Source organism: Chelonia mydas, chromosome 2 (genome assembly GCF_015237465.2).
Source record: "Chelonia mydas isolate rCheMyd1 chromosome 2, rCheMyd1.pri.v2, whole genome shotgun sequence".
Lineage (NCBI taxonomy): Eukaryota > Metazoa > Chordata > Testudines > Cheloniidae > Chelonia > Chelonia mydas.
The window spans coordinates 242444155-242457925 of record NC_057850.1 but is presented as its reverse complement, the minus strand read 5'-3'; the positions used below and the strand labels follow the sequence as shown (position 1 = coordinate 242457925).

Sequence of the window (13771 nt, the reverse complement as noted above, 5' to 3'; positions counted from 1 at the left end):
GAGACTTGCAATAAAATTATGTGAAGTATCAACCATGAGTTAGCTAGACAGCAGGCTCTTACAGTTTAAATCAGAGATTTCATAGATCCCAAGACCAGAAGCAACCACTGTGATCATCTAGTCTGCTCTTCTGTATTCCATAGATTCTAGAACTCCTGCACAATGATTCCTAGAGCACATCTTTTTGAAAGCCATTCAATCGCAACCTAAATATTGCCTGAGATGGAGAATCCACCATAACCCTGAGCAAATTGTGTCAATGCTTAATTACCCTCCCTGTTAAAAATGTACATCTTATCTCTAGTCCGAAGTTCGTGACGGCCTCGCCCATGCCTCCCCCCCCCCCCGCACCGGCTCCCCCGTCGGCCGCGACACCGCCCGCCGCACCCCAGCTGCGCAGCGCGCCGCCAACGGCCAGCAGGTGACGCCGCAGTTCGCGCTCCCTGTCAAACCCCCCCCCACACACACTTCCGCTTCGAGGGAAGAGGGCGAGGTCGTTCCAGAAACTTCCGGAAATAGGGGGCGTTAGCGGAAGTGACGTTCCGGAGTGCGACGCAATTTCTGTTTGTGCGTGGCCGGCCAAAGCTGGTGCAATCGCTGCTGCTGGGAGAGACGGGAGCGCGTCCGCCGTGCAGGCCTGGGCTGGGTGAGCCAGGGGCTCGCGGGGGGGTGCGGGGGCGATTTACGCTGTTCCCGCCGGGGCGGCGATGGCCGTGCTGGACCGGACTGGACCGGACCCGGGGGGGTGGGGGAGGGGGGGAATACGAGGCGGGCTCTCGCCCTCAGCAACAGTGTTGTTGGTGATGGAGCTTCTCCCCCTCCCCCCATCTCCCGCTGGCGGCAGAGCGGGGGCGGGGTGAGCGGAGGCCACCGCTGCTGTCTGCGCCCGAGCCGCTGTGGGGGCGCTTCTGGGTGCCGGGCCCCGGTTCCGGGCGGGCCTGTAGTGAGCCCTGACCCCGGCTCCGGGGTGCGGCGGGACTGGCGCGGAGCGCGACCCAGGCGTCGGTCGTCGTGGGAAGGGAGCGGACGCGGCGATAGGCTCCCTGCTTTGGGGAGGGCCCCGGCGGCTCGGTTACTCTGACCGGCCGCTGGGTGCCGGGGAGATACGCCGCAGCGCTGGGCGAGGACAAGGCCCGTGTTGATGCCTCGCAATGAAGCAAACTCAGATCGCGCCAAACTTCCGGGGGAGTCTAACGCTGCGCGGGGGTGGGGTGGCGAGGGAGCTCCGAGCACCCCGGCACGCTCGCAGGTACCGAAGAGGTGACTCACGAGGCCGGTGTGTAGCCGCCTCTTCGCTGTGAGTCCGCTTCACGTTTTTGGGGGTGGCTCTGGGCGTTAGTTTTTCCTTAAAAAGCAAGCGAGGGAAGCGGCCACTGAGCCCCATGGTACCACTGGAGTTCTTGTACGTTAGTTTGCAGTAAAACTTCCACGCACCTTGTACGTTAGTTTGCAGTAAAACTTTTTCAGTAAGTAAGGGCAATGGTAGCAGCCTAGTGTGTTGGCAAAGCCGAGGGGCCCTTGGATGTTTTGTATATGATGTTGCCAAGCTTCCCACGCACAGTGTCCCTATGAAGGTGAGGCAGATGGTTCGTGTCATCACTATTTGCAGGATTTCTGGGATGGTAGTGAGTGGGCAAGTGGAGTCTCTGGTCTTCCTGCTGGCAATAAAACTTTAAACTAGCTTCAGGGTGGTCACAACTAATGTGATTTGAAGTTGTCTGCAAAACTGGCTTCCTCTTTGAGGCAGGAAGAACATGGAACAAATTATTCGAGATGTTAAGATCATTGAAGCCCTTTCTCATTATGTTTTAACTAGTAACTTTATAACCATAGGTAGAAATTGGAGTGTTTATCATACAACATTGTTCTTAGGGGGCCAAGATGACATTATAGAAGCTGAATTTTTATAACAAGGTTTTAAATGTATGTGGTCAAGCTTGTGACCTGGTATAGCAATTTAGTTGTCAGTCTTGTGCAGGGTGGATAAAAATCAGTGATTTATTTAAAAACACAAAAATAAATCCAGTTTTTTATTTAAATCGGGGAAAAAAACTATTTTCCTTTTTGAGGGGGGGAAAAAACTACCTAAAAGTAGTTTTAATTAAGATACATGATAGCTCAAAGATATCTCCTCGTGGAATAGGGATTAGAAGTTTTAATTCTATAGTATGAGACTATATATTCATGTAATGTTTAAGAAAAGTTTTGTAAGTGAGTTCCAGTAGTTCATGGATTTAGGGACCCAGTTTTATGGGATTCCAGGGGCTTTTGATTAGATTATTTACGTTAATCTTTCCATCTGCCCAATAGTGCTCAGTCTAGCAGATACCGTCAGAGATGCTTAGTTTTGTAGTTCTCAGACTGGATTTGTTTCCAGAGATAATATGCTTATTAACAGCAAAAATGTTTTAAAATAAATAATATATAAAGGTGAGAAATAACAGACCTCAACCCTATTGTCCCTACGCAAATTTGCGTATACGGGGTCAATCCCTTACCTCTCTCTCAAAGTGTAAAGTTTCAAAAAGTTCAGTGAATAGAAGATTGTTGGGGGTGGAATAGATCTGGACAAGAAGAAGTCTGGAGATAAGTGTGAGAAGGGAGAGACAGGCAGTAGGAACAAAAGTGAAACAGGAGTATAAATAAACAGGAAAATGAAGGTGAAGATGACTGAGTTAGCTGCAAAAACCAATATTTTAAGTTTCTGGTGTTGAACTGGCTGACAATTTCATTTTTTTAATATTTCATTAACTATTTTAAACAATTTTTTAACGAAAACAAACCTGATTTTAAAAAACTTGAATGTTGAACTAAATTCAAAAATTCATGTGCTTGTTTTGTTAAAATATTTATATGTTTGCTATGGAAGAAAAAATCCAGAATACTTAACATTGTTTTTAGTTAAATAAAACAATTTAAATGTCTGTCTGGTGGTGATCTCCTCCTAATACATCATGGCAAGAAAATCCTCCAAATATTAATGATAGATCACTTCCCAGTGACTTCATAAATATCTGCTTCTATTACCTTTTGGTAAATGAAATAACCAAACAATCATTCATTTTCTGATATAGCTGTAAAACTAATTTGAAAAGTTTTCAAAATAAACCACTTCAAAAATGTATAGTGTGTACCTTCTAAAAATGAAACCTACATCTATCTCGAGTTGTGAAGAATATGTATTAAGGTTACAATCCACAAGAATGCACTTTTATGTAGAAATCCATGATTAAATTGTCTGCTTGACTAGTGATTTAAATCAAATCCACTGTGGTCTTGTATATAGAATATCATTTAAAAAAAAACCATGGCTTTAGCCTAGTTTGAATGATTGAAATGGCCTGCTAGTTCCATTCTCTGATTGTAGGGTCCTTTGGCAGTTATTGCTGTGTACTTGTGAGGGGTGCATAATCATATAGGTCTGGATTCTTCAGGTTTTGGGATATGAGGTATCATGTAACTCCAGTTAGAAAAGGTGTTTGTTTTCAGATGGGGAGGTGTAAGAACTTGGCAATTAAGTTAAACTGTAGTTGTGTTACATTACTGGGCTGACTAAATAGTCAGCTGAAGTATGTGTAAGGCAGTGGGCAAATATGCTTACCGGGACACTTGTGATTTTTTTTTTTAAATGTACAGAACAAAAAATGAACAAATTACATAAAGGTTGGCTTTATAAGTTAATAACATTCATTTGAGCCCTATAGATAGTCCTTTTGTTAGCTCTGGCTATGACCACAGAGCCCTTCTTATCAGATCTTTACATAATTTTTTGTTTAAATCCTCTTTCCAGTTTCTGAGACTGAATTCAGTTTGTTAGTGGACCGTGGAATTGTTTATATGTTGCCACAAGAAAATTGTTATCACTAATGTCCTGTGAAAACATGAAATCTAGAAGTGAGAACAGCAGGGTTTTTGACTTCCGGTAGCTAAACAACTAGTTACAGCAAAATCAAAACATCACACATAAATTAGCATAATTTCAGAGCACTATAATACATCAAAAATAAACTCAAGGTCAATTTTCTCAAAAAAAAAAAAAAAAAAAAAAGGCCAAACGCCGCCCCCCCCCCCCCCCAAATTTCATCAAACAATATCTTTTTAAAAAAACTCTGGAAGAAATAACTTTTTTTGAAAGTTTGAAACGTTTTATTTAGTCATAGTGGGGAGATTCCCACTTGCAGTGGGGGGGGGGAAAAGGAAGGGAAGTAAAATATGAACAAATGCAGAGAAAAGGAGAGAAGGAAAATCTTAAATTCAGAACCATTTTCTTCAAACAAACAGTTTCAGTTATTTTCATCAAAAAATCAATGTCAACCAGCTTCACACACAAGTAATTGCCTTTATTCAGCATAACGTATTTTTCTGCCTCACAGTTACTTTTGGTTTCCACAAGTTAATTGTTTTCCAATGCTGCCTTCCATCGTGGATAACACTTCAGAATATTTTAAATTTTAATACAGGGTTTTTAAAACATCTATTCCAAATTAAATTGGAAATGGACAGTCTATGTTAAGTCCCCAAACTTAACATATTGAAATCATTTAAACAAAATAAAAAAAAAAATCGAAGTCAAACCACAACTTGTGGAAGTCATTGGTTAAGCACCTCGAATCCCAGTCCGTTGAAGGCCTAAAACCAGTTGCTTTTTTTGCTGGTCCATAGAGAATATTTTCTTTTCAGTTTATTCAACTAGTTCAGTTCAATGGCTCGTACAAAGTTAAGAAACCAATTGGAAGTTGAAAAAGCAGGAAAGCTAGTCTTCCTCTTCTAATTTAGAAATAATAAAAACTAGGTGCAAGAGGATGAACTCTGCTAGTTTTTAAATATTTGACGGACATGGTGTCCACAGAAGTATTTAGTCTGGCTTCCACTGAATTCAGCAAAAGTTAAGAGCCTAAATACCTTTGTTTCCAGTCACCGTGGCCCAAATCTACATACAATCACCTCAGTTCACTAACTACAGATAATACTACCGTTGTTTAATAAATCAGTTCATTTTAAATGCAAAACATGTTAAACTTTTTCTTTTATATCTGGTATGCTAGGGGACACACTAAAGTTTGTACCCCCAGAAGGTCTTCCTGGTTCTTGAGGCAAAGACAATGGAATTAGGAAAACCTAAAGGGAGTAAAAAGACCTTCTAGTTAACTATTGGTTGGGGAATAAAGCACCCTCTGATTCTGTGAATATGGGATCCCCATATCTGGTGGGCTGGTAACTTGATGTAAGTAATACTCCTGGGGGAATTCTGCACCAAAAAATTTCTGTGCACAATATTTTCAAATTCTGCACATTTTATTTGTCAAAGTAATAGTACAGTCACTCCAGTTTCAGTTATTTTGGTAATTTATTTCAAAATGCGTGTCAGCAAGTATGTCTGTAACAATACAGACAACAAAATATTCATGAAATGTTTTTTGACAAATTCCTTACTAGGCATATTAATACAGAACTCTGAGCAATTCATTTAAACTACAGTACAGAACCGTATTTTTGGAAGCAGGGCAAAGGCTTGGGGGAATCCGGGGGAGTGGATAAGCTGAGGGAGAGGAAAGTAAATTGCTGGGAAGGAACCTGGGTCTGAACTTGGAGGGCTCTTGGGTATGGGTGGGAAAAGTATGGAACAGATTTTTGGGGGAGCCGGGAGGGATTGTTAGGGAGCTTCCCCCATGCAGACCCTGGCTGATTCCTAGCTTCTCCCATTCAGTCAGGCACATGTGTCCCTGCACTCCCGTCTCTGTTTCTTTCCATCCCCATGTGGCCCTGCATCCCCTTCCCCATGTGGCCCTGCCCAACTCTGTCCTCCTCTACTAGCCCTTATGAACCCCTGTATGTGACCCCTCAGCAGCCCCATGTGCCCCATGCTGTCTGTCTCTCCATATCCCCTGTCTCCTGATCTGGCCTGACAGGCGCTGTGACGAAGGCACTGCAGGCTCTTTCTCTTCCATATAGTACCTGGGGCTGGCCTGGAGCAGCTGCTCTGTTCTAGTGCCACAGCACCCTCTGGTGGGTGATAGGTGGAACTGCATATCTTTCAGCCAGAAGTTTTCTGCGGGGAAACACAAAATGTGCGGCCCATGAATTATGCATGCAGTGGCGCAGAATTCTCCCAGGAGTAAAGTAACATATCTGCTTAGACAGAGATTGTAACTTGCTAAAATTAAGTGTTAATTGCTAGAGAGCTTGTCTTGTTTGTAACCATATCTGTCTTTTCTCCTTGCTTAGAATCACTTTTAAATCTGTTCTTTGTTCACACATTTATTCTTGATGATTACAAAACCATCTCGGTGTAAAGGGTAAGTCTTCAGCTAACCTAACAGATGCGTGCTCTGCCGTTTTGGAGGCAGAGAACCTAATTTCTGAGTATCCAGTGAGATGGACTACGTGCTGCAGGGAGATGTCTTGAGTGAACTTGGGAACTCTGATTCACTGATTTATTACCTGTTAGGCAAAGTTTAGACTGACAGTCTTGAAGGGTTTGCTGGCAAGGCAGACAGGCTGTTATGTCAGTGCTCTCACTCTTGCTAAGTCGGAGTGATAAAACAGTGGCTCACAGTTCTGGGAGTTCTGAGCATGACATCACAGTTCACCAGATGTAAAAACTGTACTTTCTGCTGCTTAGTTAACTTTGGCTGTAACTGTACCTTTCTCACTTTCTCCACCCACCACGCTCTATCAGCAATGGGGATGTAGATGGAATGTGCACAGAGAGGAGACATCAAGTTCAACTCTCCCTATGATGGGTGCCACCTGGAACTGGGGTACTGCTGAGCCCCCTTGACCCACCAGGCTGGACTCCCTTTTACACTGTTGTCATAAATATAAAGGGAAGGGTAACCACCTTTCTCTATACAGAACTATAAAATCCCTCCTGGCCTGAGGCAAAACCCCTTAACCTCGTTGGCGCTTGACCAAAATGACCAACGAGGAGACAAGATACTTTCAAAGCTGGAGGGGGCAAAAAAAAAGGGTCTGTCTGTGTGTGTGTTGCTTTTGCCGGGAACAGAACAGGAATGAAGTATTAGAACTTGTTATTAAGTAGTCTAGAAATGCGTTAGATTTCCTTTTGTTTAAATAGCTGGTAAATAAGCTGTGCTGAATGGAATGTATATTCCTGTTTTTGTGTCTTTTTGTAACTTAAGGTTTTGCTCTATGTTTTGAATCTGATTACCCTGTAAGGTATTTTCCATCCTGATTTTACAGAGGTGATTCTTTTACTTTTTCTTTAATTAAAATTCTCTTTTAAGAACCTGATTGCTTTTTCATTGTTCTTAAGATCCAAGGGTTTGGGTCTGTGTTCACCTATGCAAATTGGTGAGGATTTTCATCAGGCCTTCCCCAGGAAAGGAGGTGTAGGGCTTGGGGGGATTTTGGGGGAAGACGTCTCCAAGTGGGCTCTTTCCCTGTCCTTTGTTTAACACGCTTGGTGGTGGCAGCATAGGGTTCAAGGACAAGGCAAAGTTTGTACCTTGAAGTTTTTAACCTAAGCTGGTAAGAATAAGCTTGGGGGGCGGGGGTCTTTCATGCAAGTCCCCCACATCTGTACCCTAGAGTTCAGAGTGGGGAAGGAACCTTGACACTGTACTGCTGTGACAAGCTGCCACGCCCTCTCCAGGCTCCAGCCTGCACTTACACCAGCACGCACACAGGTAGGACACACCTAGCTGCAGTACACGCATGCAGGCTTTTTAACCAGACCCTGCATGGTAAGGCTTCAGCTAGGGCACATCCCAGTTCCTAAGGCACGCACCCTCTGTGGAGTATAAACCCACAATTATACAATCTTATACTGAACAGTTCCCTATGCAGCACAAGCTCATGAAATTCGCCCCCTTCCTCAATGTGGAGAGTAATATACAACTGCTTTCTGCCCTGAGTTATGACTCCCACAAACTGGTTTTAGATAAAGCAGAAACAACTGTATTAACTATAAAAGATTAACTGATTATAAGGGATAGCAAACTGATCAAAGCAGATTACCTGCAAATAAACAAAAACTGCAAACTAAGCTTAATATACAACATAGATGGGATATGAATAGCAAATTCTCACTCTAAGTAATGATACAAGCAGACTGCAGATTCTTAAGGGGTAAACTGCACTTGCTTATGGCTTGGAATCCCCAGGTGTTCCATTCACAAGCTAAAAATTCCTTTAGCCTGGGTCTAGCACTTCCCCCTAGTTCAGTCTTTGTTCCTCACGTGTTTCCAGGAGCCTCCTTGGGTGGGGAGTCATTGAAGAACCCAGATGATGTCACTCCCCTGCCTTTTATAGCTTTTGCACATGGTGGGAACACTGTTTCAAAGCTTGGTTCCCACGCAAGTCAGTGGAAAAATAAACCTCCCAAGATGAAGTCCTGCACCAGGTGACCTGGTCACATGTCTCTGTTGTGTGACAGCAGCTGTTATTGGAGGCTGTCTGTCGCATCCTCAGGAAGGCTTTCCAGCTGGAGATAAGCTTCCCCTGAGGCCTATTGTTCTCTCTCATGGCTAATTAACTTGATGGCTGGCTGGAAAGGACCCATTCTAGACTGAGAGCCTTTGCCTAGTGGGCGTTGCCCAGGAATAGCTACATGTGAAATAGATACAGTCAATATTCATAATTGCAGATACAAAAATGATCCATGCATGCAAATAGGATAATCATTCAGCAAATCATAAACTTCCCAATGACCTCTCACATGACTTGCATAAAATACATCATAACTATGTCATAATCACATATCATTGTGAAGAATATGGAGTGCAGTGTCACACTTCCATCCCAATTCCCAAGAAGTCCCAGTTCCTAACAGTAATGGGGCAATGCAGGGAAAAGGGAAGTGAGGATTTTAATAACATTAACTTTGTATTACCATAGTGCTTATGAGCACTAGTCAGGGACCAGCACCCCATGGTGCAAGGCATTGTACAAACTCAGCAAAAAGATGGCCCCCCCTGCCTGAAGGAGCTTAAGTTCAAGTGAAGGTGTCTGTCAAGTGGCAGTAGTAGCTGTTCCAGTACAGGAGCCCCTTCTGTCTACTAATCTTCTTACAATTTGCCAGAGAAACTGCTCACTGGATCCTATGAGTTGTGGTTGGCCTGGATGTTTGGCTTACCTGTTGTTTTTTTTGGGGGGGGGGGGGAGGGGCGTGGATAATAGAAAAATATTGCATTGGTTAAAAAAGAAGCTGCATAACGTTAACAATAAGTTAAGTTTTGTTGTTTTGGGGGTTTCTCTGGCGGGAAGAAAAAATGTTTGCATCAATATAGTTTCTCCCCCCCTCCCCAGCATTTGTGTATTTTAAAAAAATTGCACTGTTAAACAATAATAGAATAACATTTAAATAAATATTTTTGGATGTTTTCTACATTTTCAAATATATTGATTTCAGTTACAATACAGAATACAAAGTGTACAGTGCTCACTTTGTTTATTTCTGATTACAAATATTTGCACTATAAAAAACAAAAGAAATAGTATTTTTCATGTACTATAGTGCAGTCTCTTTATCATGAAAGTTGAACTTACAAATGTAGAATTATGTACAAAAAAAACCCCTGCATACAAAAATAAAATGTAAAACTTTAGAGCCTACAAGTCCACTCAGTCCTATTTCTGGTTTAGCCAATCACTCAGACAAACAAGCTTGGTTACATTTGCAGGAGATAATGCTATCCGCTTTGTGTTCACAGTGTCACCTGAAAGTGAGAACAGGTGTTCGCATGGCACTGTTGTAGCCAGCATCGCAAGATATTTACATGCCAGCTGCTCTAAATGTCTCTTCATGCTTCAACCACCATTCCAGAGGATCCAAAGCGGTGTAGGCTGATGCACGTTCATTTTCATCCCTGAGTCAGATGTCACGATCAGAAGATTGACTTTCTTTTTTGGTGGTTCTGGTTCTGTAGTTTCTGCATCGGAGCGTTGCTCTTTTAAGACTTTCAAGAGCATGGTCCACACTTTGTCCCCCTCAAATTTTGGAAGGCACTTCATATTCTTAAACCTTGGGTTGAGTGCTAAAGTGATCTTTAGAAATTTCACATTGGTACCTTCTTTGTGTTTTGTCAGATTTGCTGTGAAAGTGTTCTTAAACGTGATGATTCATCACCTGAGATATCTATAACATGAAATGTATAGCAGAATGCAGGTAAAACAGAGCCGGATGAATACAATCCCCCCCCCCCCGCTGAGTTCAAATTTAATTAACTCTTGTTTTTTATAAAAAAAAGCATCATCAGCATGGGAGCATGTCCTCTGGGTTGGTGGCCGAAGCATGAAGGGGCGTATGAATGTTTAGCATATCTGGCACGTAAATACCTTGCAATGCTGGCTACAAAAGTCCAATGCGAACGCCTGTTCTTATTTACAATGTCCCCAATAGGTGAGAAGGATGCAGAACTATCTCTTGTAAATGTAAACAAAGTTGTTTCTTGCTCAGCCAATTGCTTAGACAAGTAGGACTGAGTGGACTTGTAACAAAATCTACATTTGTAAATTGCACTTTCACGATAAAGAGATTGCACTACAGTACTTGTATGAGGTGAATTGAAAAATACTATTTCTCTTGTTTATAATTTTTACACTGCAAATTTTTAATCAAAAATAAGTGAGCAGTGTACACTTTGTGTTCTGTTGTAATAAAATCAATATATTTGAAAATGTAGAAAAAAATCCAAAAATATTTAATAAATTTCAATTGGTATCCTATTGTTTAACAGTAGGATTAAAACTGCAATTAATCACAAATTTTTTTGAGTTAATCACATGAGTTAAATATGATTGATCGACAGCCCTAGTATTTAGGTTTATGATGTCTGCTTCATATAAATGAAACCTGAACTTTATAAAACTGGCCATAGAGGCTCTGATTTAGCTAGCTTATGGATAAGAAGTAATTAATGGGTAGAATAATAGCCAAGAGTATTTGAGGTGTGGGCTCTGCATTACTGTGTCTTTCCAGAATTTCCCTCTGTTATCCTTGGTTCCGGGGTAGAGGATTTCACTCCTGTCTCATTTCTTCTCACTTTTAAGTTGGCTGATTTTTATGTGAGGTTTTTCTTAGTTGTAATGCCTTCTACGGATTTGTGTATTTTACCGCATGCTTTCCTGTTCTCAGTGTTGGCTGTGGCCTGCAGTTCCTGCCGATATAGTCTTGTACTCATTTTCATTTGGGGCCTCCTTTGAGCATCTTGCTCTGAAAATGAGAGTACAGCAAAGTTGGCGTTATTTTAGAGAAGCAGAATTAGAAGGCATGTAATCATCCTGTTGAGCTTATTCCACACATTTATTTACTCAAATATGTTGCTATTTTTATTTTTTGGACACAGAGCTATGTTGTATGGAAGGGAAACTTGTGTAAATGTAGAAGTAAATATCATACATCCAAAAGTTTCTTTTAGTTTGTTTTGACTTGGGCCACATCTGTATATTGAGCACATCAGGGCACCACTGCACTGATGCAGCAGTGCCTCTAGTGAAGACGCTCTATGCCAGTGGTCCCCAAACTGTGGGGTGTACCCCCTAGGAGGCAAGGAAGAATGTTTCAGGGGGTGGGGAAGGAGTGCCACACAGTCCCATACTACCCCCCCAGCTCTGCTCTGATCTTGCCTGCAGCCCCAGCCCTGACTTCAGCACAGCTCAGGGGGGCATGGACAGATTCCATTACAGGTTGGGGGAGGGGGGAGCATGACCTAAAAACTTTGGGGTCCGCTGTCTATGCTCTATGGGAGAAGCTCTCCTGCTGACATAGCACTGTGCGCACAAGCACTTATGTCACTCGCAGGTGGAATATTCACACCTCTGAATGACACAAGTCACGTAGACATAACTTTGGTTTAGTTAGTGTCTAGGCTGGTGATGGCCAACCTGAGCCTGAGAAGGAGCCAGAATTTACCAATGTACATTTCCAAAGAGCCACTCTAATATGTCAGTATCGCGCGCCTCCCAACCGCCGGCAGCCCTGCCAATCAGTGTCTCCCCCTCCCTCCATGTACCTCCCGAAGGCGAAGGAGTGAGGGCACAGCAGGCTCAGGGGTGGAGTGGGCTAGGGCCTGTGGCAGAGCCGGGGTTGAGCAGTGAGCACCCCTGGCACTCTGGAAAGTTGGCACCTGTAGCTCTAGCCCCAGAGTCGTTGCCTACACAAGGAGCCGCATATTAACTTCTGAAGAGCCGCATGTGGCTCCGGAGCCACAGGTTGGCCACCGCTGGTCTAGGTATTCAATTATCTTTGACGTTCATGTTTAATAACCTTACTTTAAAATTAGTGATTTTTCTTCCCATGTGAATCTGAAGCTGAGTTTCACAGATGTATGTGTGTTAACCTATGTTAGGGGTAAGCTAAGTGGTCAGATAGCATTGAAATTTCTTGTATTTTAAGATACCCCAGTCTACAGTTTAATCTGCATACGTGACCATTGGTCCCAAAGTTAACACATAATTGATTTCTGAAGATGATAGCAACATTTAAGCAACATGTCACTAGTTGGATAAATCTTTAGAAAAGTTTTTTCTGCTGCATTCCTGTGCCCTAGCATCAGTGCAGGAGCAGCTTTCATTAGTTTATTTGGCAAATGTGTAGTTGTAAACTTTCACTTACACTACACCTCTACCCCAATATAATGCGGTCCAATATAACGCAAATTTGGATATAACATGGTAAAGCAGCGCTCTGGGGAGCGGGGCTGCTTTACCACGTTATATCCGAATTCGTGTTAACGCAAGCGGTTCCTCTGCGCCCTCCCTCCTTACTTACTGCGGCCCCCCTGCCCCAGCTCACCTCCGCTCCACCTCCTCCCACGAGCGTGCCGCAACTCCGCTTCTCCCCCCCTCCCAGGCTTGCCACGCCAATCAGCTTGGCACGGCAAGCCTGGGAGGGAGGAGAAGCAGAGCTACTGCGTGCTCGTGTGAGGAGGCGGAGCGGAGGTGAGCTGTGGTGGGCGGGCCGCAGCAAGTAAGGAGGGAGGGTGCAGAGGAACCACTCCCCGCCCTGTGCTCAACTCCGCCTCCTCCCTGAGCGCACTGCCGCTGCTGCTCCACTTCTTCCCCCTCCCCTCCCCCCCTTCCTTCCAGGCTTCCTGTGCCAAACAGCTGATTGTTGTGGCAAGCCTGGGAGGGAGGGAGAAGCGGAGCAGTGGTGGCATGCTCAGGGAAGGAGGCAGAGTGGAAGTGAGCTGGGGCGGGGAGCAGTTCCTCTCCCTACCCCAATATTATGCGGTCTCACCTATAAGAGAGTAAGGGTTTTGTTTTTTTTTGGGGTCCCGAGGACCGTGTTATATCGGGGTAGAGGTGTATATGTTTGGAAGGTTAGGGGTCCACTTGGATATCTAGGTATCTAAAGGTGAATCCTCAACATCGTTTCTAGGGTGGGAGGTCTGTTGGTTTGGTTAGTTTTTCAACAGCACTTCCGGGTAGAGTGTATTAAGAGGAATTATGTACTGATTTCAAGGTGTTTTCTCTTCCTAAGTATGTGAACAACACCTACCATATTGTGGATGCTACTGAAATGAAAACATCTGGATTCATGCTAGCTGAAAATGCATTCAAATGGATTTTGTTTGAGTTGTGGGTCTCTTCTGCACCTGACAATTGAGCTATACAGCGATTCCTCTGCTTTTTCTTGACCTAGCATGATAGTATGGAGGGCATTTTTCACACCCAGGCTCCTTCTGTAAAGGGCAGTCAGCTCATTCAGCCATTTTTTAGTGAAGCAACAATATTAGGTTTGTTTACTAGCTTTGGCATCCAAACAGCCATATATGGGAAGGTTAATTGGAAAGGGTCCATGGACCAG

At 43.5% G+C, this 13771-nt stretch overlaps 1 protein-coding gene across 6 annotated transcripts in view; it reads left to right on the top strand.

The window, feature by feature from the left end:
• Window positions 1–477: 477 nt before the first annotated feature.
• The window catches only part of DNAJB6 (DnaJ heat shock protein family (Hsp40) member B6), a 95262-nt gene continuing 81968 nt past the window's right edge, over window positions 478–13771 (top strand). For 2 of the 6 annotated variants that reach the window (XM_037891072.2, XM_043541555.1), the window contains exon 1: window positions 497–646. The gene's annotated coding sequence lies outside the window, so the exon portion shown is untranslated. Of the gene's footprint in view, window positions 647–798; window positions 1250–1359; window positions 1575–13771 lie in introns of those variants that run through there. The other 4 variants (XM_007054112.4, XM_027830894.3, XM_043541554.1 and 1 more) reach the window with 4 other exon arrangements.